General features: G+C 42.1%; 1 long non-coding RNA gene across 1 annotated transcript; it reads left to right on the top strand.

Moving 5' to 3' along the window:
• The first annotated feature begins 4594 nt into the window (after positions 1-4594).
• On the top strand, positions 4595-13682 carry LOC111181745 (uncharacterized). Its single transcript, XR_002646591.2, has 3 exons — positions 4595-5395; positions 6953-6990; positions 7457-13682. It is a non-coding gene; the product is annotated as an uncharacterized LOC111181745 (long non-coding RNA).
• The last annotated feature ends 11711 nt before the right edge of the window (positions 13683-25393 follow it).

Below are 25393 nucleotides of genomic sequence, written 5' to 3'. Positions count from 1 at the left end.
GCTGGGCCAGCCAGGATGTCCTCCTCCCAGAGGTGAGAGGAGGAGCTCTCGCTCTGTGTCAGGGACACCGTCATCACCCCTTGAGGGGCAGGCAGAGCAGGAAGGCCCCAGTACACGGAGTCCTGCCACCATCCCGTGCCAGAGCCTGTCATTCCATTTTCTATAGTCATTCTTTTGGTTTATGAAATCATCCCTTTGTAGATGCAAAGGTCAAACAATCATAGTTGATTAACTATTTCCTTGTGCCAGGCCCTCTGTGAAGAGATGTCTGTATACATCTTCTCCTATCTTTTATTTTGAAAATGTTCAAACCTACATGGAAGTTGTAAAAAATAGTACAGTTAGCACCCATAGACCTAGATTCATCATTTCACATTTTGCCACATTTGCTTTATCTCTCTGTGTATATAAGTTTTGCTGAATCATTTCAGGATAGACTACAGACATCGTAATACTTCACTCTCAGAATATTTCAGCATGTATCTCCTAAGGAAAAGGGCATTCTGCTCTGTAACCCAGTACCACAATCAAACCTAAGCCGTTTTACATTAATACAACAGTATTAAATCCATATTCAAAATTTCCCAATTGTCTGGATAATGTCTTTTGACTTTTTCTTTTTTGAACCAAATCAAGGATCATGCCCTGTGTTTAGCTGTCATGACTTCTTAGTCTGCTTTCATCTAAAACAGTCTCCCACCTTTCTTCCCCCTCTTTGGTCTTTCATGCCATTGACATTTTGAAGCATTCGAATCAGTCGTTTGCAGAATGTCCCTCAATTTGGATTTTCGGATGGTCTCCTCCTGGTTAGATTCAGGTTGGCCTGCATGCTTGATGCTCCTAGTGACTCTCTGATGGATTTTACTGCTCCATTTTACAGAAACGGAGGCTGAGGCTCAGAGAGGGCTGTCACGACACAGCTACTGAGAGGCTGAGCTGGGGTTGACCCAGAGAGCTTGGTTCTCAGTCTGTGCTCGTTCTCCACATTGCAGGGAGCAGCTGGGAAGTCTTATCCCTTGGGTTCTTTTTGTTTGTTTGTTTGTTTGTTTGTTTGTTTGTTTTTGCGGTATGTGGGCCTCTCACTGTTGTGGTCTCTCCCATTTGCGGAGCACAGGCTCCGGACGTGCAGGCTCAACGGCCATGGCTCATGGGCCCAGCCACTCCATGGCATGTGGGATCTTCCCAGACCGGGGCACGAACCCGTGTCCCCCGCATCAGCAGGCGGACTCTCAACCACTGCACCACCAGGGAAGCCCATCCCTTGGGTTCTTATGATGGATTTGTTTACCAGTCCCTTTTAGCACCTTGACCATGAATGGAGAGCAGATTTTGACAGGAAGTCAGAATAGTACGGGAAGAAGGGGGACACCCCAGGGGAGGGGCACCTTCAACATACTGTGGTGAATGCTAGCCTTCATAGCCTGGCTGGAACCCCCAAAAGCCCCTTTAAGCTGTTTTAGAAATTTGACTTTTTCTGCCCCCTTCTAGACCTCCAGTGGAAGTGATGGGGCACATCATACACACACATACCACATGCCACCGACTACCAAGGGTGTAACAGTCTTCTGGGTACCATCATCAGTGAATTCTTTCCTGTTGCCTAGCAATCCTAGGGCATTTCAGCCCTTCCCAGCCAGAGGGTGTGTAGAGAGGGCAACCACGTGACTGGTTGGGTGTCTCTTGCTCAGAAGGTCTCCTGGCCCTACTTCCTCTTGACCAGTTGCCTAACGACTAAGGTGGTCCTTGTGCTCTGTGTGGTTACTCCCTTCCTCATAGGAGATTAGCAGAATCTCTTTAGGGCCTTTCCTGCTGTCTTGGAAGCCACACAAGTGCACTATAGAATGTGGGGCTCCTCCCAGGGAGGAGTTCGTGAGAGCTAAGGGGAGGATACACATCTCACCCTGCAGTGAATCTTTGAAGAGAAGAGGGTGAAAGGAGAAGATCCAGGTAAGAACATCATCATGCCAGGACAGTCCAGCTTCTCATGGTATGGTGCCACAGAGGTTCGGAGGTCTGCTGGGTTTGGGTCCTGGCCAGTTGCTCTGTGAAGGGAGAGAGATGGATAATCCATGTACCTGGGCAGCTCCTTAATCATCTAAGCCTGCAGTGAATCTTGAATATGTGTGCATAATTTTAACCATTTTATTTGGGTAAGATTTAGAGCAAGGGTCCTTGACTGGGGTCCTTGGGACCCCTTAGAGGTCTGTGGACAGAATTCAAGAACTTGAGGGAAAGTTACATCTTTATTTTCTCTAACTTCTTCTGAGATATATAAAATATTATAAATTCATAGTTTTATGAAATATTAGTAAAATTGGTGACTTTGTCATTTATAGAAATCACAGATATATATTTATTTATTTATTTATTTATTTATTTTATTTATTTTTTTTCTGTACACGGGCCTCTCACTGTTGTGGCCTCTCCCGTTGCGGAGCACAGGCTCCTGACGCGCAGGGTCAGCGGCCATGGCTCACAGGCCCAGCCGCTCCGCGGCGTGTGGGATCTTCCCAGGCCGGGGCACGAACCCGTGTCCCCTGCATCGGCAGGCGGACTCTCAACCACTGCGCCACCAGGGAAGCCCACAGATATTTTTAATACCACTTTTTTTTTTTAACTTTCCAAGAGGTCTCACCTTATTTTAGTTTTTAACATCTTTATTGGGGTATAATTGCTTTACAATGGTGCGTTAGTTTCTGCTTTATAACAAAGTGAATCAGCTATACATATACATATATCCCCATATCTCCTCCCTCTTGCGTCTCCCTCCCACCCTCCCTATCCTACTCCTCTAGGTGGTCACAAAACACAAAGCTGATCTCCCTGTGCTATGCGGTTGCTTCCCACTAGCTATCTATTTTACATTTGGTAATGTATATAGCACTTTTTTTTTTGCTGTACGCGGGCCTCTCACTGTTGTGGCCTCTCCCGTTGCGGAGCACAGGCTCCGGACGCGCAGGCCCAGCAGCCATGGCTCACGGGCCCAGCTGCTCTGCAGCATGTGGGATCTTCCCGGACCGGGGCACGAACCCGTGTCCCCTGCATCGGCAGGCGGACTCTCAACCACTGCGCCACCAGGGAAGCCCTATAGCACTTTTTAATACCACTTTACAGTTATTGAAGATATCACAAACTATCAATTACATTTATCACTACCTAGAAATTATGAGTTACCAGATCTGCCACTAGATCCTGTGAATAATATATTCATAAAGAAGCATATATCAATACCACATTTTCATTTTTTAATATGTTGATAACCAAATTTCAATATAATTGGTTTCCTTTGCAATCCTATCATTTTTTATGCAAAATATTATTCTGAGGCTTCACCAGACCACCAAAGGGAACTGTGGTACAAAAAAGTTAAGAGCCTCAGGTTTAGGCTTTGGAAGTTTTTGTCAGAATATTTAAGACACCAAAAAACAAAAAAAAAAATTTAAGACACAAGGATGTATTCTGGGACATCTTCTAATTTTGAATGTTCAGCTTTGATGCTAACCTACACGAATTATCGTATAACATTCCTGATGGTTTGAATGACTACCTTATAATCCAGTACTGCCATGTCATCTCAGCTTCCAAGTTTGCGTTTACAGCAGAGGTGACGCAAGCAGCTCCACCAGAACTGTTCCCTGGTGATAGTACAAAAAAAAAAAAGAAAAAAGAAAAAAAATGGTGTGGAAGTTGGTAGAAGGAAGTAAGGTGAACTCAAAGAACCTGCGTCCTGCGGTCGGCACCATAGTCAGGTGGGCAGAGTTCAGTGTAGCAACACAATATCATTTATCACATAAAATTAATGACTTTAATTTGAATGGTTTTTAGTTGTGATTTTGTTTGAACTTGTAATTTTGTTTTGTTTTTTACAGCAGTATAATAAGTATTAGCATAAGTCTCCTCAGCTTCAGGTTTTGTACTTACTTGAGTAACAAGTGGACACCAGAGAGCTGGGCAATTTTTCTTCTCCTTTAAGGGGGGTATGTTCCTCAAGGGTGGGAAATGCTGGGCTCCGGCACTTACTGGTAACTCTTCATGTTTCCCTCTCTAGCTTACCCCTTTTTCTTTTGAAGAGTAACTGAGTTAGGGTCTCAAGCATTAGAGTGACTCTATTTGAAAGGCTTCCCAGATACAGGATTAAACAGCAAATTACCTAGTCATTTCTAGAAATGTCAAGTGTATGATTCCTTGATTTGTCCATAGTCACTTTCCCATATTGTGAGGACTGAAGTGTGTGGGTGGTGTTATTCCAGTGAGCGCTTTGGACAGTTTGACTTTCCCAAGATATGGCTTCCTCGTGATGTAAGCACTAATCATGGGTGGCAGTTGGGGGTGCCCTCCTGTCATGGAGTCAAGGGGGTAGGCCGGGCTGAGCATCTGGTATACATGAAATATTCCTCCTTTCCCAATCTACTTTGGAAGGCATTTAAATCATGTTTTCTATAGTGCCATAGTTTAAAAATTATATATAATATATATGTATATATATACTACAGATAAAAGTGTGTGTGTGTATATATATATATGTGTGTATATATATGTGTGTGTGTATATATATATATATATACTTTTTTTTTTCCCCTGTAGTAAGACCTAAAAATTTGAAAACCTACAGTGTCAAAGGGTTCAACTTTAAGGTCTGTCTCAAAGGAGTCAAAAATGGTGATTAACTTTGACCCTCTTGAGGATTAAATATCAGGCAATTTACCAGTGTTGGCATTTTAAAATGGTGTGTAGCCCTTGTTGGACTACTTGAGTCCCATTCATTCTAGCAGTGTCATTCCCAGAACTAAAGGCTCCCTCTCTAAGAGTCCCAGCTGCTCACATTGCCTTTCCACTGCTGCGGGGGCTTTTCCAGTTGTCCTGGTGACCCTCCTCTGCTTCCAGGCCGCACACCAGTCTGTAGAGTGGCTCTTGGCCCCAGCTCTGCCCCTCCTCAGGGCAGCTTCCTCCCCACCCCAGCAGTGTGTACCTTGGGCTGTCGTGTCCGTACTTGCAAATACAGCTCCCCATACTGCCCTGCCTGACTCCCTGAGGTCAGGATGGTTTCTCTTCCATCATTCTTGCTCTTGAAGTACCCAGAAAACTCAGTTTTACATTCCTTTTCTAGAAGAAACTTGGAAAATAAGTCTCCCGGGGCCTGGCTGGAGGATACTGCTTGAGGAATATTACTCAGAGCAGCATCTGAGGAGGTTCCTAGACAAGGCGTTTTTTTTTTTTGTTTGTGTGTGGGTAAAAAACACATAACATAAACTTACCCTCTTATTTTTTAGGTGTACAATACAATCTTGTCAAATAAATGCACATTGTTGTAAAATAGATCTCTACAGCTTTTTCATCTTGCATGACTGAAACTATGCTGATCAAACTACTCCGTTTCCCTTCCCCCCAGCCCCTGGTAAGCACCATTCTACTTTCTGTTTCTATGAATTTGACTACTTTAGATAACTCATATAAGTGGAATCATGCAGCATTTGTGTTTTTGTGGTTGGCTTATTTACATAACATAATATCCTCAAGGTAGGTCTGTGTTGTAGCATATGCCAGGATTTCCTTCTTTTGTAAGGTGGAATAATATTCTATTGCATGTATATACCATATTTTGTTTATCCATTCATCTATTGGTGGACATTTAGGTTGCTTCCACATTTGGATTATTGTTAATAATACTGAAATGGATGTGGGTGTGCAAATAGCTCTTCAAGATTCTGGGGGGGGTTGTTGATTTTTAAAAAAATATTTACTTATTTATTTATTTGGCTGCGTCAGGTCTTAGTTGTGGCATGCAGGATCTTTAGTTGCGGTGTGTGAACTCTTAATTGTGGCATGTGGGATCTAGTTCCCTGACCAGGAGTCTTACATTGGGAGCATGGAGTCTTAGCCACTGGACCACCAGAGAAGTCCCAAGATTCTGTTTTAAATTATTTTGGATATATACCTAGAAGTGAGATTGCTGAATCATGTGGTAGTTCTATTTTTATTCTTTTGTGGAACCTCCATACTGTTTCCTAGAGCAGCTGCACCATTTTACAATCCCAACAACAGTGTGCAAGCATTCCAGTATTTCCACGTCCTTGCCAACACTTGTTATTTTCTGTTTGTTTGTGTGTTTCCTTTTTCATAGTGGCCATCCTAATGGATGTGAGATGATATCTCATAGTGGTTTTGACTTGCTTTCTCTGATGATTAGTGATGTTGAGCATCTTTTCATGTGCTTGTTGACCATTTGTATATCATCTTTGAAGAAACATCTATTCAAGTCCTTTCCCCATTTTAAAAGGTCATTTGTTTTTTTGTTTGTTTGTTTGTTGAGTTGTATGAGTTCTTTATATATTCTGGATGTTAACCCTTTATCAGATATATGCTTGGCAAATATTTTCTCACATTCTGTAAGTTGCCTTTTTACTCTACTGATTGTTTCCTTTGCTGCACAGAAGTTTTTAAGTTTGCTGTAGTCCCATTTGTCTATTTTTGCTTTTGTTTTTGTTGCATAATGGGACAACAAAGTTTTGTACAATAATTGCTAATGCAATCATTGCTAATGAGACTGCTATAGACTGAATGTTTGTACTCCCCTCAAAATTCATGTGTTGAAGCACTAATCCCCAATGTAATAGTATTAGGAAGTGGGGCCTTTGGGAGGTAATTAGGTTTAGATGAGGTCATGAGGGTGGAGCCCCCCATGATGGGATGGAGACCAGAGTTTTCTCTCTCTCTCTGCCATGTGAGCACACAGTGAGATGGTGGCCATCTGCAAACCAGGAAAAGGGCCCTCAGCAGATACCAAATCTGCCAGCACTTGGACTTCCCAGGCTCCAGAACTGTGAGGAATGAAAGTTTGTTGTTTAAGCCTGTGGTCTATTGTTTTCTGTTACAGTAGCCTGAACTAAGACAGAGACTCTTACCGGTTAAAACACAAGTCAAATAACAGGATCTTATGCTTTATTTTTCATAGGCTTCCTGGAAACCACCACCTAAGTTGCAAACTTGAAGGTAATGTTGACTTGGAGCAGCAAAGCAAATTTGCTCATCTCGTGCTGGCTCCCGTCTCTGCCCATCTCTTTGACTAGAGTGGCTATGACTTTGTTCCCATTCCCCACTAACTCCTGAGCCTCTACTTTTCTCAGGAGTCTAGAGGTATTTGACCATTCAGACTGTGCTCTCATCAGCATCACTGCTCAGGAAAGCTTCCATTCATGCCCCTGTCACCAGTGGGCACCTGTGCTGGCATTTCCTCAGGGGAATACAAGTTGCATTCAGGTGGTAACAGGCCTCCTGAAAAGTTTTGGTGGTCAAATATGTTGGGGAAATCCAGCGTTACACAGAATTTAAAAGATTACTACAGGGCTCTTTTTCCTGATATGTTAATGTGTCCCTTGTAGATCTGAGTGGAAGGTGGAGACGGGAATATGCACTGCTCTTCCAAACTTATTTGACTATAGAATCCCTTTTTTCACAGGTCTGGGGTTCCTCTGAATCCATTTTGGGAAAGACAAGTCTCTAGGAGGTTCAGACCAGCTCTTAAATCAGCTTTGCGATTTTGACTCTCTCCTGCAGATAAACACATGTACTAAATGTTTCCATCTACTTCTAATTTCCAGAAGTAGTAGAAATTAGTAGATATAATTCAGGTAGAAAGATGCATCCATGAGTGTTTATTTCTCTTTGAACTGTACATATATTTTATGTATGCTCTTTTATATATATATTTTGTCAAAAATTATTTTTCTCTTGCTTTAATTCTAAGTATCATAGCTTTTACAATCCACATACTACTATTTGGTAATCTGTGTGAACTCTAGAAATGGAGAAATGAGCTCCCTGAAGTTTTAAATTGTAGTAAGCAAATTTAAAAATTGGTCATGGGAATTCCCTGGCAGTCCAGTGGTTAGGACTCGGCATGTTCACTGCCAAGGGACTAGGTTCAATCCCTGGTTGGGGAACTAAGATCCCACAAGCCACACAGCATGGCCAAAAAACAATGGTCGTGACAGGTTTATTCTTTTCTCAGTTATCTACTATTTTAAACCTGTTTTTTTCCAAGGATACTTAAAGAGACTGTGAGGCTTGGAACGCATGTAAATATCACTCAGCTGAACTGTGTGCCACAGAGTAAAAAACTTCACGTTCTATCCTTATAAGCCTGTGTTCTTTCCAGGATATCTAGCATAGTGGTTAGAGCACAGGGTTGGAAATCCAGGAGATCTGTATTCAAATCCCCACTTCATTACTTGTCTGTATGACATTGGGTAAATTGCTTTAGTTCTCGAAGCCTGAGTTTCTGGATCTGTAGACTATGGTTTGTTTGGAGATTTACATGGTATAATACATGTAATGCTCTGTAAATTGCAACCTTTCATATAATACCAGCACCATTACTAGGTCTGGCCTTGTGAACTAGCAGGCAGAATGAATGACTTATTGATTTTAGGGGCAGCAAAAAGTCTTCCTACCCTCTACGTTTGTGATGGGTAATTTTGTGTGTCATCTTGCCTGGGCCACACTGTGCCCAGCTGTTTGGTCAAACATTATTCTGGGTGTTTGGGGATGAGACTACCAGTTCAATTGGTAGACTGATTAAAGCAGATTACATTCCCTAATGTGGGTGTGCCACGTCCAATCAGTTGAAGGTCTGAATGAAAAAATGGCCAACCCTCCTGAGAGTAAGGGGGAGCTCCTCCTGCCTGACTACCTTAAGCTGGGACATTGGTCTTTTCCTGCCTTTGGACTCAAACGGAAACATCAGCTTTTCTTGAGACTTGAGCCTGCTGGCTTTGGACTGGAACTTACACCATCATCTCCCCTAGGTCTTCAGCTTGCCAACTGCAGATCTTAGGACTTCTCAGCTTTCATAATTGCCTGAGCCAATTCCTTATAATAAATACACACACACACACACACACACGCACACACACACACACACACTCTATTGGTTGCATTTCTTTGGAGAACCATACTAATACAATTTTGATGGATATTCTTAAATTTTCACAATTAAGACAATAAAAATGACTAGAAAAACATCAACCTAAGGACTGGTGTGAGCATTAAATAAAGGATTACTCATAGAACTAAGACTGAGTGAGGGTTAAAACAGAAAATATAGGGCACAAAGGCCATATGCTCATACAGTGTAGCTACAGAAAACTGTAAAAATGGGAGAATGGGGAGAACATATGTGAAAACTGAGTTTTAACTGTTCTTAGTAATTACATTGATAGTGGTGGTATTAATGTTACTCTGAGACTATTGTGTGTGTGAAGTGAGATAAAGTAGATTATTATATTTTTTTTAAATTAATTAATTAATTAATTAATTTTTTGCTGTGCTGGTCTTCATTGCTGCACACGGGCTTTCTCTAGTTGCAGCAAGCTGGGACTACTCTTCGTTGTGGTGCGTGGGCTTCTCACTGCAATGGCTTTTCTTGTTGTGGAGCATGGGCTCTAGGCAAGCGGGCTTCAGTAGTTGTGGCATGCGGGCTCAGTAGTTGTGGCTGGCGGGCTCAGTAGTTGTGCTTCGCGGGCTCTAGAGCGCAGGCTCAGTAGTTGTGGCGCATGGGCTTAGTTGCTCCGCGGCATGTGGGATCTTCCTGGACCAGGGCTCGAACCCATGTCCCCTGCATTGGCAGGCAGATTCTTAACCACTGTGCCACCAGGGAAGTCCTAAAGTAGATTATTAATTATGTGATATTCTAATTTTATCCTGCCCTGTGTCCTTGTGAACCAGGCTTCTTGGAGTGGAAGAAAAGAGATACAGATGTGATACAGAAAAGGTTAAGTGAAAACCCCATCCTGTATTCTTTTCACGAGCATGGTTACCTTCCCTTGTGCCCACAGCCTTTATGCACTCACACCCCTCATGACACGGACTCCAGGTGATTGAGATTCCCTCTTGCCTAGGAACAGCCCTTCCTTTTCCTTCCCTAGTCTCCACCCCCAGTAGCCATGTTTGTAACACAGGAAAATGCCCATCTCCTGGAAGTGTTTGGACACCTTTTACCAACCACGTGGATGATGAAGTGGAGAAAGTAGATCTGATGAAAGAAAAGCAAGAAGCTTCCCATAGAGAAGGGCTGCCCTGATCCCTGATAACTTTCTTTTCCCTGGTTTCACCACTTTCCTGAGGTCTGTCTGCATTTCTGTCCTTGGGCTCTGTGTATCCTTATACTAAATTTCCCTTTTCTGCCTAAGCTTACTTGAGAACTTGTCCTCATCTGTCAATTTGGAAAGGGTCTAGCTAATTCTTACTAAAGTATACATGACTAATAAAACCCCCTAAGATTAAAGAAACAAAAAACAGGGGAGTTCCCTGGTGGCCTAGTGGTTAGGATTCTGGGCTTTCACTGCTTGACCCAGGTTCAATCGCTGGTCAGGGAACTGAGATCCTGCAAGCTGTGTGGCCAAAAAACAAAAACAAAAGCAAACAAACAAAAAAATCCTTTAGTCCTGAATTTGAATTGGAAGTATCAGTAGGAACTCATGAGATAGTTTATATCTGTCTATTGATTGATCTATCAATTGATCTATCCATCCTAGCTCTGTCAACTGAAGAGGCCTAGAAACAGTGACCAACCTAGCAGCAATGAGCATCTATAGTAACCAGACTGTAGTCTTGAAATACCATTTTCTACTAAAAGAAACTACAGTTTCTTGGAGAGATGTTTGATTCCAGGTCTGGGGTAAGAGGTATACAAGATCAGCCTGGACATCTTGTTTTATTGGATAGCAAGGAAGTGATCAAAGTCTACTTCAGTCATGTCAAAAGACTTAGGAGCCAACTTAAAAAGCCTCACACCAGCCAAAGATTGGGCAATTTTAACTTCAAAAAGGATAATAATTGTAACTGATTAAAACTTAGCTGCTTTCAAACTTGAGTTCATATTGCTGTGAACTCAGGGACTCCCCTGGCAGTCCAATGGTTGAGGCTTCACCTTCCAATGCAGGGGGATCCCTGGTCAGGGAGCTAGGATCCCAGATGCCTCGCGGCCAAACAGAAGCAGTGTTGTAACAAATTCAATAAAGACTTTAAAAATGGTCCACATCAAAAAAACCTTTAAAAAAATAAATTGAAAAAAAGTCATCTTCAGAAAATGATAGTTGTTCTTTTCAAAACTGGTAAATAAAAAGAAAGAATAAAGCATTTATTTTGCCTTTCTATTGACTTTTACCACTGGGTAACCAAGTATTAGCGGAAGGGAAGCATTTTTAAAATAAAGTACCCCAATTAATAAATAAAAAATAAGTGAAAGAATATCACCATTTCGCTATCCCCAGTGAATTAATGGATCTAGGCACTCAGCATCAACAGCCACGAACATCACAAAACCTGAGATAACCAGCGGCCAATTTGCAGGAAATACAGAAGACAGAGGAACATCTTGAACTGTGGCTTAAGGAGCTGGAAGGATATAGGAAGCAAAACCCTAAACCATCAACAAAAGTGGCTGACATTTATTAGGTGCTACTACATGCCAGGCGTTGGCCTGACTTTCCATGTACGATTTCACTTCACCTTCATAACACCCACAGGAAACAGGTACAGTTATCATGCCTAATTTGCAGATAAGGAAAGTGAGGCACAGAGAGGTTTAGTAACTTGCTCGAGGTCACATGGCTAGCAAATATGTGAGCTGGAATTTATACTCTGGCCATCTGGCTCCAGGACCTACTCCCTTAAACACTAGGTTATATTGCCTCTCAGAAAAAAGTGTTTTTTGAAAGAAATAAAAGTTATAAGTTAATAATGGTAAGTCCGTGTATACACTGACACAAACACTTACGATCCTAAATGTTATTTAAGAAGATATATGCAAATGCTAAAACCATAATATTAAACTAGGGATAGAAGAGTTCAGTGGGATCCTTCCCCTAAATCTGGTTTGATCCCCACCAACTATCACTTTGATTCTCTCAGAAAGTGAAGGTAGTGGACAGGATTGATTCTTCTGAGCATACCCGAAAATGGTGTCCTGCAACAAATTTTAAGGTCCTGTGTTGACATGGCAGTTGTCAGGAGTGATGAAAAGACGTTGGAGGCGTCCTTGTGAAAGAAGTGCCTGAGGCTTGCAGAGAAGGCAGCCAAAGTGTGGTATCTTTTTGACGTGCCCACTATCCGACAACCCACCGCCCTGCTCCCGAGAGTACAAAGAACCCACTCCCATCTCTCACAGTTTCTCTCTCTCTCTGCCTCCCTCCCAGTCAGACCCAGCCCTGAACCAAAGCCAAAATGGGGATCCTGTCTGCCTGCCCCCGGAGGACACCTCGGCCCTTGCCCAACTGCCTGGGTCTTTCTCCCACGCTCCTTCCTTCAGGCTTGACCAGATTTCTGGAAGCACCATTTACACCTGAGGGTGAATTAAAATCTCTGAACTATCTCTTGCAGAGCCATAAGCATTTACATTCTATCTCTAGCTCCTGTTAGAGGGATTCCTGACTTACAGGTGGGGGAGTTTTGTGGTTGCAGTCCGTCATCGTTCCCACCCTCCCCCACCGAGGGTCCTTGCCAGGCATTCTAAAATCACCCCTGGCAGGCGGTCACCTTCTCTCCCTGGTAATAAGGAGACCCCGGGGTCCTCTGGTGCTGCCCATGTTGGTGTCCTGCCTCAGCCCACCTGCTTCATTCCCTTCCTCCCGAAGACATGGAGACGTAAGTATTTATTAAAGTGAATTTGGGCGCAAAAGAGAGATTTTGGCAGCTTTGGCATCTTTCTTAAACCCAACGAGGAGCTCAGGCATGAGGAGAGACAAGCACCAGATGTCTGAACATAGATAACTGTCACCATCAGATAACTGTTTCTGAAAACCCTTCCTTTTAATTTATGCACAGTCTATGAATAAGTACATTTCAAATGTGCCCGAAGCCATTTTTAAGTGAGTACCAACGCTCTCAGTGTATGGCGTCTCTGCCGTCAGTATGATGTGCCGTCAAGATACTTACCTTAATGAACACTGATTTGAAAGTTTCAAACATTCTCCCTTCTCCTGACATGTATTTCAACTTTTCAGGATCCAATTCTTTCCAGGTAAAAAGGATAAAATAGAAAGAGGAGTATCCGCCTCTAAAATGGGCGCTTTGGGTGTCAGAAATTAGAGTTAAGAGATTTGAGGCGTATGCACACAGATTTTTAAAAAGTGCTGATTCCTATTCAGAACCAAGTGAGTGTTGTCAGTGTCTTCAAATGGGTCAAAATGTCTGAAGTACTGCGATCAAAAATGACTGAAATAATCCTCTGTCTTTGACTTTGGGCATCAAAGCTGTGGGTGTTAGTAAATGTTTCAGTCTCCAAAAATCTGGTCCCACACTCTCGCCTTCGCAGTTCGCATTTGTCAGAGTTGAATGAATGCCACATGCCGGTGTTGCCATGGCAGACCCTCCCCCTGGGCTTTAAGGTGGCCTCAGTGCCGTTTGAAGTGTCACAGGCAATGGTGTTGAGACCTGGGTGCTGACGCATGCTGTGAGTCAGGAATCCTGATGCACACATCCATCACCGTGATTAGTCTCTTTTCCTGTCACTTCCTGTTCCTAGTAGATCAATGGGCTAAAAATGTCCCTATATCAGTAATTGTTTACAAAACCATCTGCATGTACAGATCATGCTGTTTAGGTTTACAGGTGCATACCCAAAGTGAAGAACATTTGTCTTGTTGCTGCCATGATATATGTAGCAATCCCACCAGAGTCGATGCTCCACAGATTCATTAAGGGGGGCGCCAATTCTGTTAGTATGTGATTCCCCATGAACAAATGATGACTCTCTTTCCACTGAAATATGGTACCTCCTTCAGTGAATCCTAATGCACAGATTTCAACGTCACAACTGCACACTCTAACAGAATAATCAAGCTTCTAGAAAGAGTTGTTTACACCTGTTGTCTCCATTTCCGAACTTCCTATTTATTCCTAAACTCCAGCGCCCATAACTCCATAGAAACATCTTTCCCCAAGATCACCAATGACCTCTGACTCACTAGATCCAGTGGGCATCTTCAGGCTCCATTCTTGACCTCCCAGGAGTATTCAACCCTGTGGACCGCACTCTTTCCTGAAACACACTCCTCCCTTAGATTTCTGGACAACCCCCTCTACTGGTGTCCCTCCTCACTCTCTGACCCTACGGCTCTGGCTGCTTTGTGGACTTATCTTCATTCAGTCATTGCATGTTGAGGCTCTTCAAGACCTTTCCTGGGCCCCTTTCTCTCTTGCTTTCTCCCCCAGCCATGCATTCATGCCCAGTGTTTCAAGTACCATGTGTGTCAATGAGCTCACACACAGATCTCTAGCCCAGGTCTCGCCCTCTAAGTTAGAGTTACATGTCCAGCTGGTAATTAACATCACTACTTGGATGTCTCAAAGGTACTTCCAACTCAACATGTCCAAAACTCATGGTTTTTCCCTAAGAAAAAGGAGAAGGAGGAAGAAAAGAGAAGCGAAGGGAAAAGAAGAGAAGAGAAAGAGAGAAGCGGGGGAGAACAGGAACACACCTCCCAAGTCTGGACATTTTTTGAGCTTTATCATTATGTTCTCACAACCTGACAACCTGGAGGTCAGTCATGGGCATTAAAAATGCAATGATCTCTCGTGACAAGCTCCCAATACATTGACATCATTGGGTGAGATCCCAGCACCCCTGATCCACCCTATTCAGGTCAGCTGAAGCTGCCCCTGCTGTGCTTGCCTCTCCCACCCTACTACATTCTGTAGCTGCCATTTCCTTATTGCTCCAGCCACCCGGTGACAAAAAGAAGCCAGGGCCACCACCCTGGCCCTCATGACATTCAACTGCTGCTGCCATCAAGGCAGGGGTGGGAGGATGTTTCCTCCACTGTCACCACGCTCAGCTTTCTCAAGTCTGGGCAAACCCTGAACCGTCTGGCCTGTGAGTGGGACACCAGCTAGTGCCCTGGGATGGTGTGTACAAGTGGCCTAACCCTCTCATACCTGCCCACCCAGTTTGCTTCTCTCAGAAGTTTGGGGCAGCATTTTTCTCTTTCTTATTTAGGAGAGTTGATTTTGTGTTTTGTTTTGTTTTGTTTGGCCACGCTGTGTGGCTTGCAGGATTTTAGTTCTCGGACCAGGGATCGAACCCCAGCCCCCTGCAGTGGAAGTGTGGAGTTCTAACCACTGAATCACCAGGGAATTCCATAGGAGAGATGATTTTGGAACCTCCGGAGTCCAACCTTGAACCCCCAAATCCCTCTGCCATTTCTGCAGGATACACAGTGGGCCTTTGTATAAAAGAGGTTCTTGGGCTTCCCTGGTGGCGCAGTGGTTGGGAGTCCACCTGCCAATGCAGGGGACGCGGGTTCGTGTCCCGGTCTGGGAGGATCCCATATGCCGCGGAGCAGCTGGGCCCGTGAGCCGTGGCCGCTGAGCCTGCGCATCCGGAGCCTGTGCTCCGCAACGGGAGAGGCCGCGGCAGTGAGAGGCCCGCGTACCGCAAAACAAAAACAAAAACAACTATATATATATATATATATATATATATATATATATATATATAAAAGAGGTTCTTGATAGCCAGCTCCATTATCCTAGACCTAAGATGACCCCAGCATAATCCTTGCTACACTTTCCCCTCTGCCGAGATACCTCCCCCATCCCCTCAGGCTCTCACATAGTCTAAGCCTCCTCAGCTCAGTCCTTACTTTCTCAGGGCAGCCTCCTCTGACCTGCAGACCAGATCAGATCTCTCTGCGGTTTGCTCCCTCTCCTCCAGCTCTTACTACAGTTTGTAATTCTATATTTGATTTCTATCTACATCCCCCTCTAGAAGATAAGTTCATTGAAGGCGGTAATTCTGTCTTTTTTGCCCACCATCGCATCCCCAGCGCCCTGCATGACACCTGGTCTGTGGTAGGGGCTCAATAAATATCTGTTGAATGAGTGAATGAACTAAGATTCACTTCATTATGTGTCAATCTTTTGAGAGCCTGTCTTCGGTAAAACCATTGCTCTATGACAGCAAAGAAAGCACTTTGGGGGGCAGTCACTAACCAGCGTGCATTGCATATGTGAGTGCCACCATATTACTACTTGTGGGTTCAATACTCCAACCCCATATTTTATTAAAGTATTTCGTTCAGGGTGGTAAAAAACACTCTGTTACTGGCTTGCGGGAAGTTCAACCTGGCTCTGGGGGAAGGGGTCATGTTACGACACTGCAGATAAGTGGGGATACTGGTGCCAGGCAGGGAGGAGGCTGTGAGAACGCCCTAGCTCCTGCCTAGAGACATTCTATCTCCTCCCTTCAGCTGTGCAGATTGCAAAGGGCATGAAGAGGGGTGGAACAGTCCCAGAACCAACTGACAGGTATTCCTACAATGCCCGCCGTTGTGAGGGGGCGCTTTGGAGGGGTCTCAGAATGAGACTCCGTGGCTGCCTTTCAACATTTCCGGATTTACTTTGTGGTTTGTCAAGTCATCACACCCTGTGCTGTTGGAAGATGACAACAATATGTTTGACCAAAAAAGTGACAACAAAGCAGCTGTGATGTATTGGGATGAGTCTGGTCTTGGAGTCAGAACCAACAATCGGTTCCCTGGTTCCTGGTAAAAGGCGCACATGGAGAATGAACCCTGGGTGAATGGAGATGAGGCTCCTGGGAAGCAGTGTGGGAAGGTGGGAGGAGCACTGGGCTTGTTGTCAAGGTGATAACCATTAACTTCCAGGGAGCACTTGCTATGGGTGGGTGCTGTGCTGAGGACCTTGCAGGCATTATCTCATTTAATCCCACAATTGCCTTTGAGGGTTCTTATTATCACCAGGTTTCCATTAATGAAATCACATGTTGAAAGAAATGTGCCTGAGGTAACACAGCTAAGAAAATGTCAGAGCCAGGATTTGAAGCCAGAGTACGGTTTGACTTCACACTGGTCCACTTAACCCTGAGATACGCTGCCCATCAGAAAGTGAATCTTCCCTTATGGCTGGGTGTCTTGGGGTAATTACTTCACTTCTGTAAAAGTTTTATTATCTGTAAAATGTGAATAATAATACCTATGGTGGAGGGTTTCTGTGAAGATTAAACAAGACAATGAACTCTTCAGAACTGTGCTAATACAGCAGCGACTAGCCACATGGGGCTACTAACACTTGGAATGTGGCTGGTCTGAACTGAGATGTGCTGCTAGTGTAACATATACACTGGATTTTGAATACTTTGTCTGAAAAAAAGAATGCAAAATATCTCATTAATAATTTTGCATGTGGAATATATGAGGAAATGACCAGTTAAATAAGATCTAACACTAAAATTAATTTCACCTGTTTCTATTACTTTTTTAATGTGGCTGCTAAAAAAATTAAAATGACATATGTGACTCACATTATATTTTTACTGGACAGAACTGCTCTAGAGCAGCGGTCCCCAACCTTTTTGGCACCAGGGACTGGTTTCGTGGAAGACAATTTTTCCACGGATTGGGAGGCGGGCATGGGGGGAATGGTTCAGGTGGTAATGCGAGCAATGGGGAGCGGCAGATGAAGCTTCGCTCCTGCTGTGGGGCCTGGTTCCTAACAGGCCTCGGACTGGTACCAGTCCCCAAGGGTTGGGGATCCCTGCTCTAGAGCACTATAAAGATGAGTGATTATTGTTATGGTAATTTCGCACAGAACTCTATTCCATTTCCCCTAGACACCTAGACAGAGTCTGACTTAGAATGAGTTCTCCTCTTTCTTACAAACGTGAGTTCTAATGAATTTTAAAAACTGTAGGTTTTAATCTTTTGAATCCAGTCTTTCTGATGTGTGTTTTATTGTTGTTTTTCAAGTCAACAAGGTCTTCCAAGTGGAGGGAAGTCTCTATGTCTGAGCCATATACACTTAAAGTATATAGATGACAATTTAAAACATTCTGCCCCAGATTTTTTATTCAGGTAACTGGAGAGTAAGCTGCATCTCACAAGAGCTGCTTTTTCCTTACACATGATAGAAATGATCCCTTTATTCTTCCATTACTTATCAAACGTTCCCTATCCCAATTCATAATAATGTCTGAATCATTACAACTGTTTCAAACCACTGTCTATGAAAGTATATCATTTTAATGCATGCCTAAATTTCATCTTGTTCCTTTTGATCAATCTAGATAACTTTTTGATCTTGATTCTTTCATTGAACATCATGCTATCCCTTTCAGCTTTGCGTCTGTCTGCAAATTTCTTTTTAGACCCTGTATTGTTCATTGAGGTCACTAAATGAGAACATGGCTAAAGACAGAACAGTCAACTAAATTATAACCTCCATAAGGACAGAGGGACCAAACTTACATAGCCGAAATAGAGGAGTGATCTACATTCCATACTGGAGTTATATTACAAAAAAAACGCAACTTATAATGAAAGGATTTTTGTTTTATTTAGGGTAACACTAGCTGCTGTAACACATAAATCCCAACATCTCAGAGGTTTAACACAACAGAAGTTTATTTCTTCCTCATAAAACAGTCTGGTGTTAACGTTCCTGCTCAGTGGGTACCTGTCTTTCCTCTGGTGATTCCTTCCCTCACGTGGCTCTGCCATCTCCCAGGGCCTTGTCACTCCCTGCAGCCAATCAGCAAAGAAAGAACTTGGAGAAGGCACCCACATTTCTTAAACCTGGCCTGAAAATGGTATAAAATGACTTCTGTTCATATTCTACCAATGCAAATTTAGCATGTGGTCCCTCCCATAAGGGGAGCTGGAAATACAGATCCAGGATGGGAAGCCCCTTTCTAGAAATATATTACACTATGAAAGAGGAGCATGAAGTCTGGTCTATAGCTCTCTATCTCTGCTATCTTCTAAATGGTAATTATTTCCATAAGGCTGCAAAAATGCATGCAAAATAATCTAGATGTATTTTCAGACTTCACAAATCTTTACCCATTATCACTGCCCCCAAAACACATTAAATAACACTTAAAATGCATGGCATAAAATAATAGAAATAATAAAAGACTGTGTAATCATTTATGTTTTATAGGGATACTACACTATCGCATCAAAGGCAATGGTCATAAAACTGTACCCCTAGGATGGAAAGAGTTGGCTATAGAGAGTGGCAAGATGACCAACCTTCACCTCTATTCACTCCATTGTGGGGGGCAGATACAGAGAGAGGGCAAGATAAATCAATGTGAGGGAGGCAGTGGTCTGGTCTCCTTCTTGTGGTCCTTCAAGTTGATAAAGAAGAAGTGAAATATCAACTGTTTTCTTTTTTTAATTTTAGTAACAAAAATCACGTGGTTACTCATGTTTGTTCTCTTTTGGCCAAAGTTTCTGGATGACTTGCCAGCTAAATACCTTAGAAAGATGCCTTAATACCTAAATGATCATATACATATGTGAAAAATAATGTGAAACTTTGAAGGGTAAACATGAACAATGCCTCTCAATCTCTTTATATTCCCCACAGGACCTGGCAGTGCCTTGCCACGGCAGGCCCCTGCTAAGTAGATATTGATTTTTGATGGATTAAGGTGGATCCAGAGTTTGTTATGACTGTGCCTTACCTGAGTATTCTGTTCTAAAATATTTATTTTAATACTTTTGTATATATTATAGGCATCAATCCCCTTCATGGACACTCTTTCTTTGATGTGAAAATGTACCCTATTTTTTAACTAAAAAAATTTTTTTTATTTTTATTTTTTTGGCCAGGCTGCGTGGCTTGTGGGATCTTAGTTCCCCAAGCAGGGACTGAATCTGGGCCCTCGGCAGTGAAAGCGCACAGTCCTAACCACTGGACCACCAGGGAATTCCCTTTTTACTTATTTTTTAAATTTAATTTATTATTATTTTTTTGAAAATGTACCCTAAATTAAGGTCTTCTCATTGTCTTTAGTTTTGAATCTGCTCTCCAGCTCTGAATGTGACATTTAAGGTACTAAATTTCTGTTCTATATATGACTAGACTATAATAAATAAAAATGTCTAAAAATATCTGAATACAGACATTTTCTATTTTAAATAGTCGTCACTTTTGATCATATCATTCTTATTTATCTAATGTACTAACGTGGGGCAGGGGAGGGGATCAATTTTATGTAATAAATGCCTTGTTGTAAATAGTCTTATAAAAATATAATATGTTGAGCTGTTTTAATAAGCTCCTGTCCTAAAGTGGGAAAATATTTTTATCTATAACTAAATTCCAGCAGCCACACACACCAAAAAGATTGATATATTTAACCACATTGAAAAGAAAATATCCCCACATGGCAAAAATACTATAAGCAAAGTCATAAAACAATGTAAAATTTGGGGAAATTTTTGCAACTTGCATTGTTAAAAGCGAGTTTTCCTCTTATACAAAGAACTCTTAGAAATAAAACAAAAACAAAACCCCACTAATTACCCAATAGAAACATGAGCAAAGAATATAAAAGACCACACAGAGAAAAGAAATACAGTGGGCCTTAAATGTATGATAAGATGTTCAATCTCATTCATCAAATAAGTGTAAATTAAAACTACACTGAAAACATATTTCACTAAGACTTTTAAACTTATGATAACACACGCTGTAGGTGAGGGTGTGGAGAAAATTACGAGGATAATGTGGGACAACCTCTGCAGAGAGCAACTTGACAATATCTCTCAAAACTGAAAATGCATTTAACTTTCCACCCAGCAATTCTACTTCTAGGAATTTACCTTAGAGTTATAACTTATGTGCATAGTGACATGTATACTAGGTTATTCATTGCATTATTGTTTGTAATAGCAAAAATGTTGGAAACAACTTAAATGTTCATAGATAAGAGGACTGGATAATTAATTTATGGCTCATTCATACAGTGAAACACTCTCATATTATGAAAAAAGTTTTTTTAATGAGGAAGCTCTCTGTGAGCTGATATAGAAAGATCCTCAAGCTATATATTAAGGGGGGAAAGCAAGATGCAGACCAGTGTGAACTGTATGCTACACTGTGTAAAAGAGAAATTATTCCTATGTGCTTATTGGCACATAGAGAAACTCAGACTAATAACAATGGAGGAGAACAGATGGGAACCGGTGGCTAAGAGATGCCATAGAAGGGAGACTTTTGTGAAAATGTTTCAAATTTCTCCTGATGTTTTAGCCTAGTTAATGTATTGTCTATGCAATAAGTTAAATTTTTAGAAGTAATGAGATCTCAGTGAACTTTTAATTCAACTTTGGTGGGATGATGATGGTCTAAGGAAAATGTGAATTTTCATGACTAGTGACATAACTGTGTGGTACAGACCGTCTTGTATGGCTCACTGATTGCTTCTTCTGCTCAAATCTTGTCTCCCCAGTGATACCCACGGCCCTCGCCTCTTCTGGAGCCTCTGCAGGGTCTAACCTAGGCAGCCGTCCAGGGTCTGAGGACAACTTGTCCATTGATTAGGCCTCTGACTTTCATCTTTTTTCATCATGAGCACCTGTTATGCGTTTCCACTTCTTCCTTTCAAGTAAATCAAAATATTAGAGTGAAAGGACAAGTGAGGTAGAAAGTTGCCAGGTAAATTTGGCCTCCTCAGTGTATATCTTCAGGTTAAAAATAAGGGCAGTCTCCATCTCACTGATGAAAATGTGTTTGCTTTCTGTTCAATTACCTATTGTATGTTGGATGGTATTTTCTGGTTCAAATGGCTGTCTATATCAAATGCCAACATTTAAAAATCTATTTCCTCGCTATAATAAAAAATCTATTTCCTCCGCTCCTGTTTCAATGTCGACAACTCTATTGTTAGAATCTGCAAGTTGGTGTCTTTCCAGCCAAAAGATAATTCAGATGAGATGTTTGATTTTACGATATAAATGTGATCTCACTCCTCCGTGTGAGCTGCTTCCTGAAAAATCACTTAGTAGAGCAAAGAGAAAAAGACATGAAGAGTCCAGCAAGTGCTGTGCTGACCGCTGGGTTTGGCGGCGGCAGAGGCAGCCAAGTCTGAAATACTCCCGCCACGGGCGGAGGGGGCTCCCGGATCCCCTCCAAGAGGTGGAAACCCGCCCTCTACCTTTGGTGGAGGGAGTGGGTCCCGCCCTCAGGATCCGCAGAGAATCGTCCTAAGCAAAGCGTCCTAGCCTCGTGCGTCTCCGGAGTCCGGGTGTAAAGGGCAGCTTACAGCCCTGCCCGCCCGCTGCTTCCTGGTGGGGGAGTCTGGGCGAGCAGTAGCGAGCCAGAGGGGCAGAGAAGTGTGGTGAGAAGGATGTCATCTGCCACCCTCCAGGCTGGATCCTCAGGGCTCAGCCTGGACAACCCAGTCCCCTGGCCGCACGTGGCCCCTCCGCCAGGGCAGAAAGAGGGCGCTCAGGGCTGGATCCCCAGGTTTTAGCACCCTCTTCCCTCCCACTTCACAACCTTTTCTTTTCCCAGCCCCAGGGTTCCCTTTTTCTAATTCATTTCCCACTAGAGAAACTCTAGAACACATATGCTCGGGCAAGCTATTTGGGGTCAATTAATTAACCTGGCTGGGACTCAGTTTCCTGTTTTTTTATAGTAATATCAAACTTTACAACCTTTAGAAAACTATTGGGTAGTTTCCTATAAAGTTAAATATACACTTACTCTATTCAACTCCTAAGTACTTACCCAAGAGAAACTAAAATCTGCGTTCACTGAAACACTTGTCTACAAATGTTCATAGCAGCTTAATTCACAATAGCCAAAGACTAGAAACAACTCGAATGTCCATCAGCGAGTAAACTGGAAACACATTGTAATGTATTCATGCAATAGAATACTACTCAGCAATAAAAGGAACAACTACTGATACACGGTTCAGCATGAGCGAATCTCAAAAGGATTATACTAAATAAGCCAGACTCTATGATTCCATTTATAGGAAGTTTCTAGAAAAAGCAAAGTGGATCCATGGTCTAAGGAATCAGAACAGTGGTTTCTTTGGATGGTAAAGACTGAGAAGGGCAGAGGGAACTTTCTGGAGTGATGGAAATGTTCTATATCTTGATTGAGGTGAAGGTTACATGAGTATATACATTAGTCAAAAATCATATAATTGTACTTTAAATTTTGTGTGTTGTATTTTATGTAAATTAAACTTCAAGTTAAAAATATCTTTGGAAAAATAATAGGACCTATCTTACAGGGTTGTTGTAATTATTAAATGAGTGAATATGTAAAGTGTTTAGAGCAATGTCTGGCACATGGATATTACCATATAAGTATTTATATAGTATTTATAGTAGTATATACATGTAGCATTTATATAGCATTTATATATAGTATTAATAATTAATCTGATATCTGTGGCATTGTGGGAAAGACATTTTATTTTAAAGTACTATATGTCAGAATTTTTTTTACTTTATTAATATATTTTATTTAACCCAATATATCCAAAACATTTTCATTTCAATATGTAATCAACATCAACTTATTAATGAGCTATTTACATTCTTTTTTCATAAGTCTTCAAAATTCTGTGTGTATTTTGCCATCACATCTCAATTTGGATACTAAATTTTCATCACAAATACTTAATCTGTATTTAGATTTTATAAAAGGTACAGTTGAAAAAGTAGATTCACATATCTAAGTTGCTCCAAAGATGCTTAAAATTTCTCCAAGAGTTGTATCAAGTATCAGTTTTTAACTGTAAATTAAATATAATAAAATGAAATTTAAAATGTGGTTTATCAGTCACACTAGCCATGTTTCAAGGGCTCGACAGCCAAATGTGGATAATAGCTACTGTATAGGACATCATGTTCATTCAGGTATTCATCCTTAGCACCAGAAGAGACTGTTAAACTTGGAGGCAACAGAATTTTCTATAAAGGAATTCACACTGGAGGAGGTGGAATCACTTTACCACCGTCCCAACCTTGTAGGGACTTGTGAGGATTAAATGGGGCCGTGTATCTCAGCTACATTTGTATTTGAGTAATAATAATATAAATACAGATAGTTAAGTCACCCAGTTTAACTTTCTGATGTAATTTCTATATCTGAGAAATGTTGCTTCAAGTCCACATATCAAAGAACCACAGAATGATGCAAGGGACATCACACATGCAACAATTCCATGACAAATACTCATAGATGCACCAAAAGACATCACATCAGATGTGGCTATTTAAACTGCCCCTCTAAGAGGCTGCTTGTGACAGGAGAAGGAGCTTGACGGCCTTGGTTTGAAGGCTGGTTCAGCTTTTTTAAAAATAAATTTATTTATTTATTTATTTTTGGCTGTGCTGGGTCTTTGTGGCTGCACTTGGGCTTTTCTCTAATTGCGGTGAGCAAGGGCTACTCTTCGTTGTGGTGCGCAGGCTTCTCATTGTGGTGGCTTCTCTTTGTTGCGGAGCATGGGCTCTAGGCGCATGGTCTCAGTAGTTGTGGCTCGCGGGCCCTAGAGCGCAGGGTCTGTAGTTGTGGCGCACAGGCTTAGCTGCTCCGTGGCATGTGGGATCTTCCCGGACCAGGGCTCGAACCCTTATCCCCTGCGTTAGCAGGCGGATTCTTAACCACTGTGCCACCAGGGAAGCCCCCCCACCTACATCTTGATCACAGGTTGAGCAGAGTTGAGAATAAACTATTGTCTTCATTTTTAAGTACACACTGTGCTTGAGAAAGTAGTAATCAATCAACAACTGGAACCAAGTCTTCTTACCTATCAATCTCCACTGCCTTACAGAGTTTCTGTCATATTTCTGTCAAATTTGAGTAGACACTCAAATTTGTGTAGACCAAATGAATGAATTTCTTAAGCATCTACTATGAAGGCACTGTGCTTGATGTCGTAGGCATGGAGGGGAGATGTAAAGACGTTTTAGAGCCTTTTTTTGGTCCTCAGAACTAGGTGGGGAGAGCTGACAAATTTATATGTAGACATACCTAACAAAACGAGGCAGCATAAGAAAAGAGCCAGATGAGTGGAAGTGACAACGTGCGTTAGGAGTTGAAAGACCATTGAGCTCCCTCTGGGGTCTGGTTTTGTACCAAAGGAGACCAGTATCTGCAGATGGGCTGGATGCAGAAAGGAGGAGAGGGCATTCTGCCACAAAGAGCAGGATGGTGCTTGACACCGCGGATAAGAGCTCTGCCACTTACTGGTTGTATGTTTCTGGGTGAATAACCTGTGTGTGCCTCAGCTTCCTGCTCTGTAAAGCAGGAGTAGTACCTCTTACCTTATAGGGTTGTTATGAGCATTAAATGAGTTACTATGTATAAAGCACTTAGAACAGTGCCTGGCACAGGGTCAGTACTGTGTGTTAGCTATTCTTAATATTATTCTTCCTAACAGAATTTTAAAATTCAGTAAGAAATTATTCAAAATGAAAATCAGTGAGGGAAATAAAAACCTGAATTTTAACACAAGGTCTTAGGAGAATATGACTTAACCTAAGTTTACATCATAGCATTAACACTGATTTTGAGAGTCCCATGGTATCAGATGAAGATACTGCTGCTGAAATCATGGACA

This window comes from Delphinapterus leucas, chromosome 2 (genome assembly GCF_059928025.1).
Source record: "Delphinapterus leucas isolate spDelLeu-1000000601 "Yukka" chromosome 2, BTC_Dleu_Yukka2, whole genome shotgun sequence".
Lineage (NCBI taxonomy): Eukaryota > Metazoa > Chordata > Mammalia > Artiodactyla > Monodontidae > Delphinapterus > Delphinapterus leucas.
The sequence above is the reverse complement of the archived record's forward strand: the minus strand, read 5'-3'. Positions and strand labels throughout refer to the sequence as shown.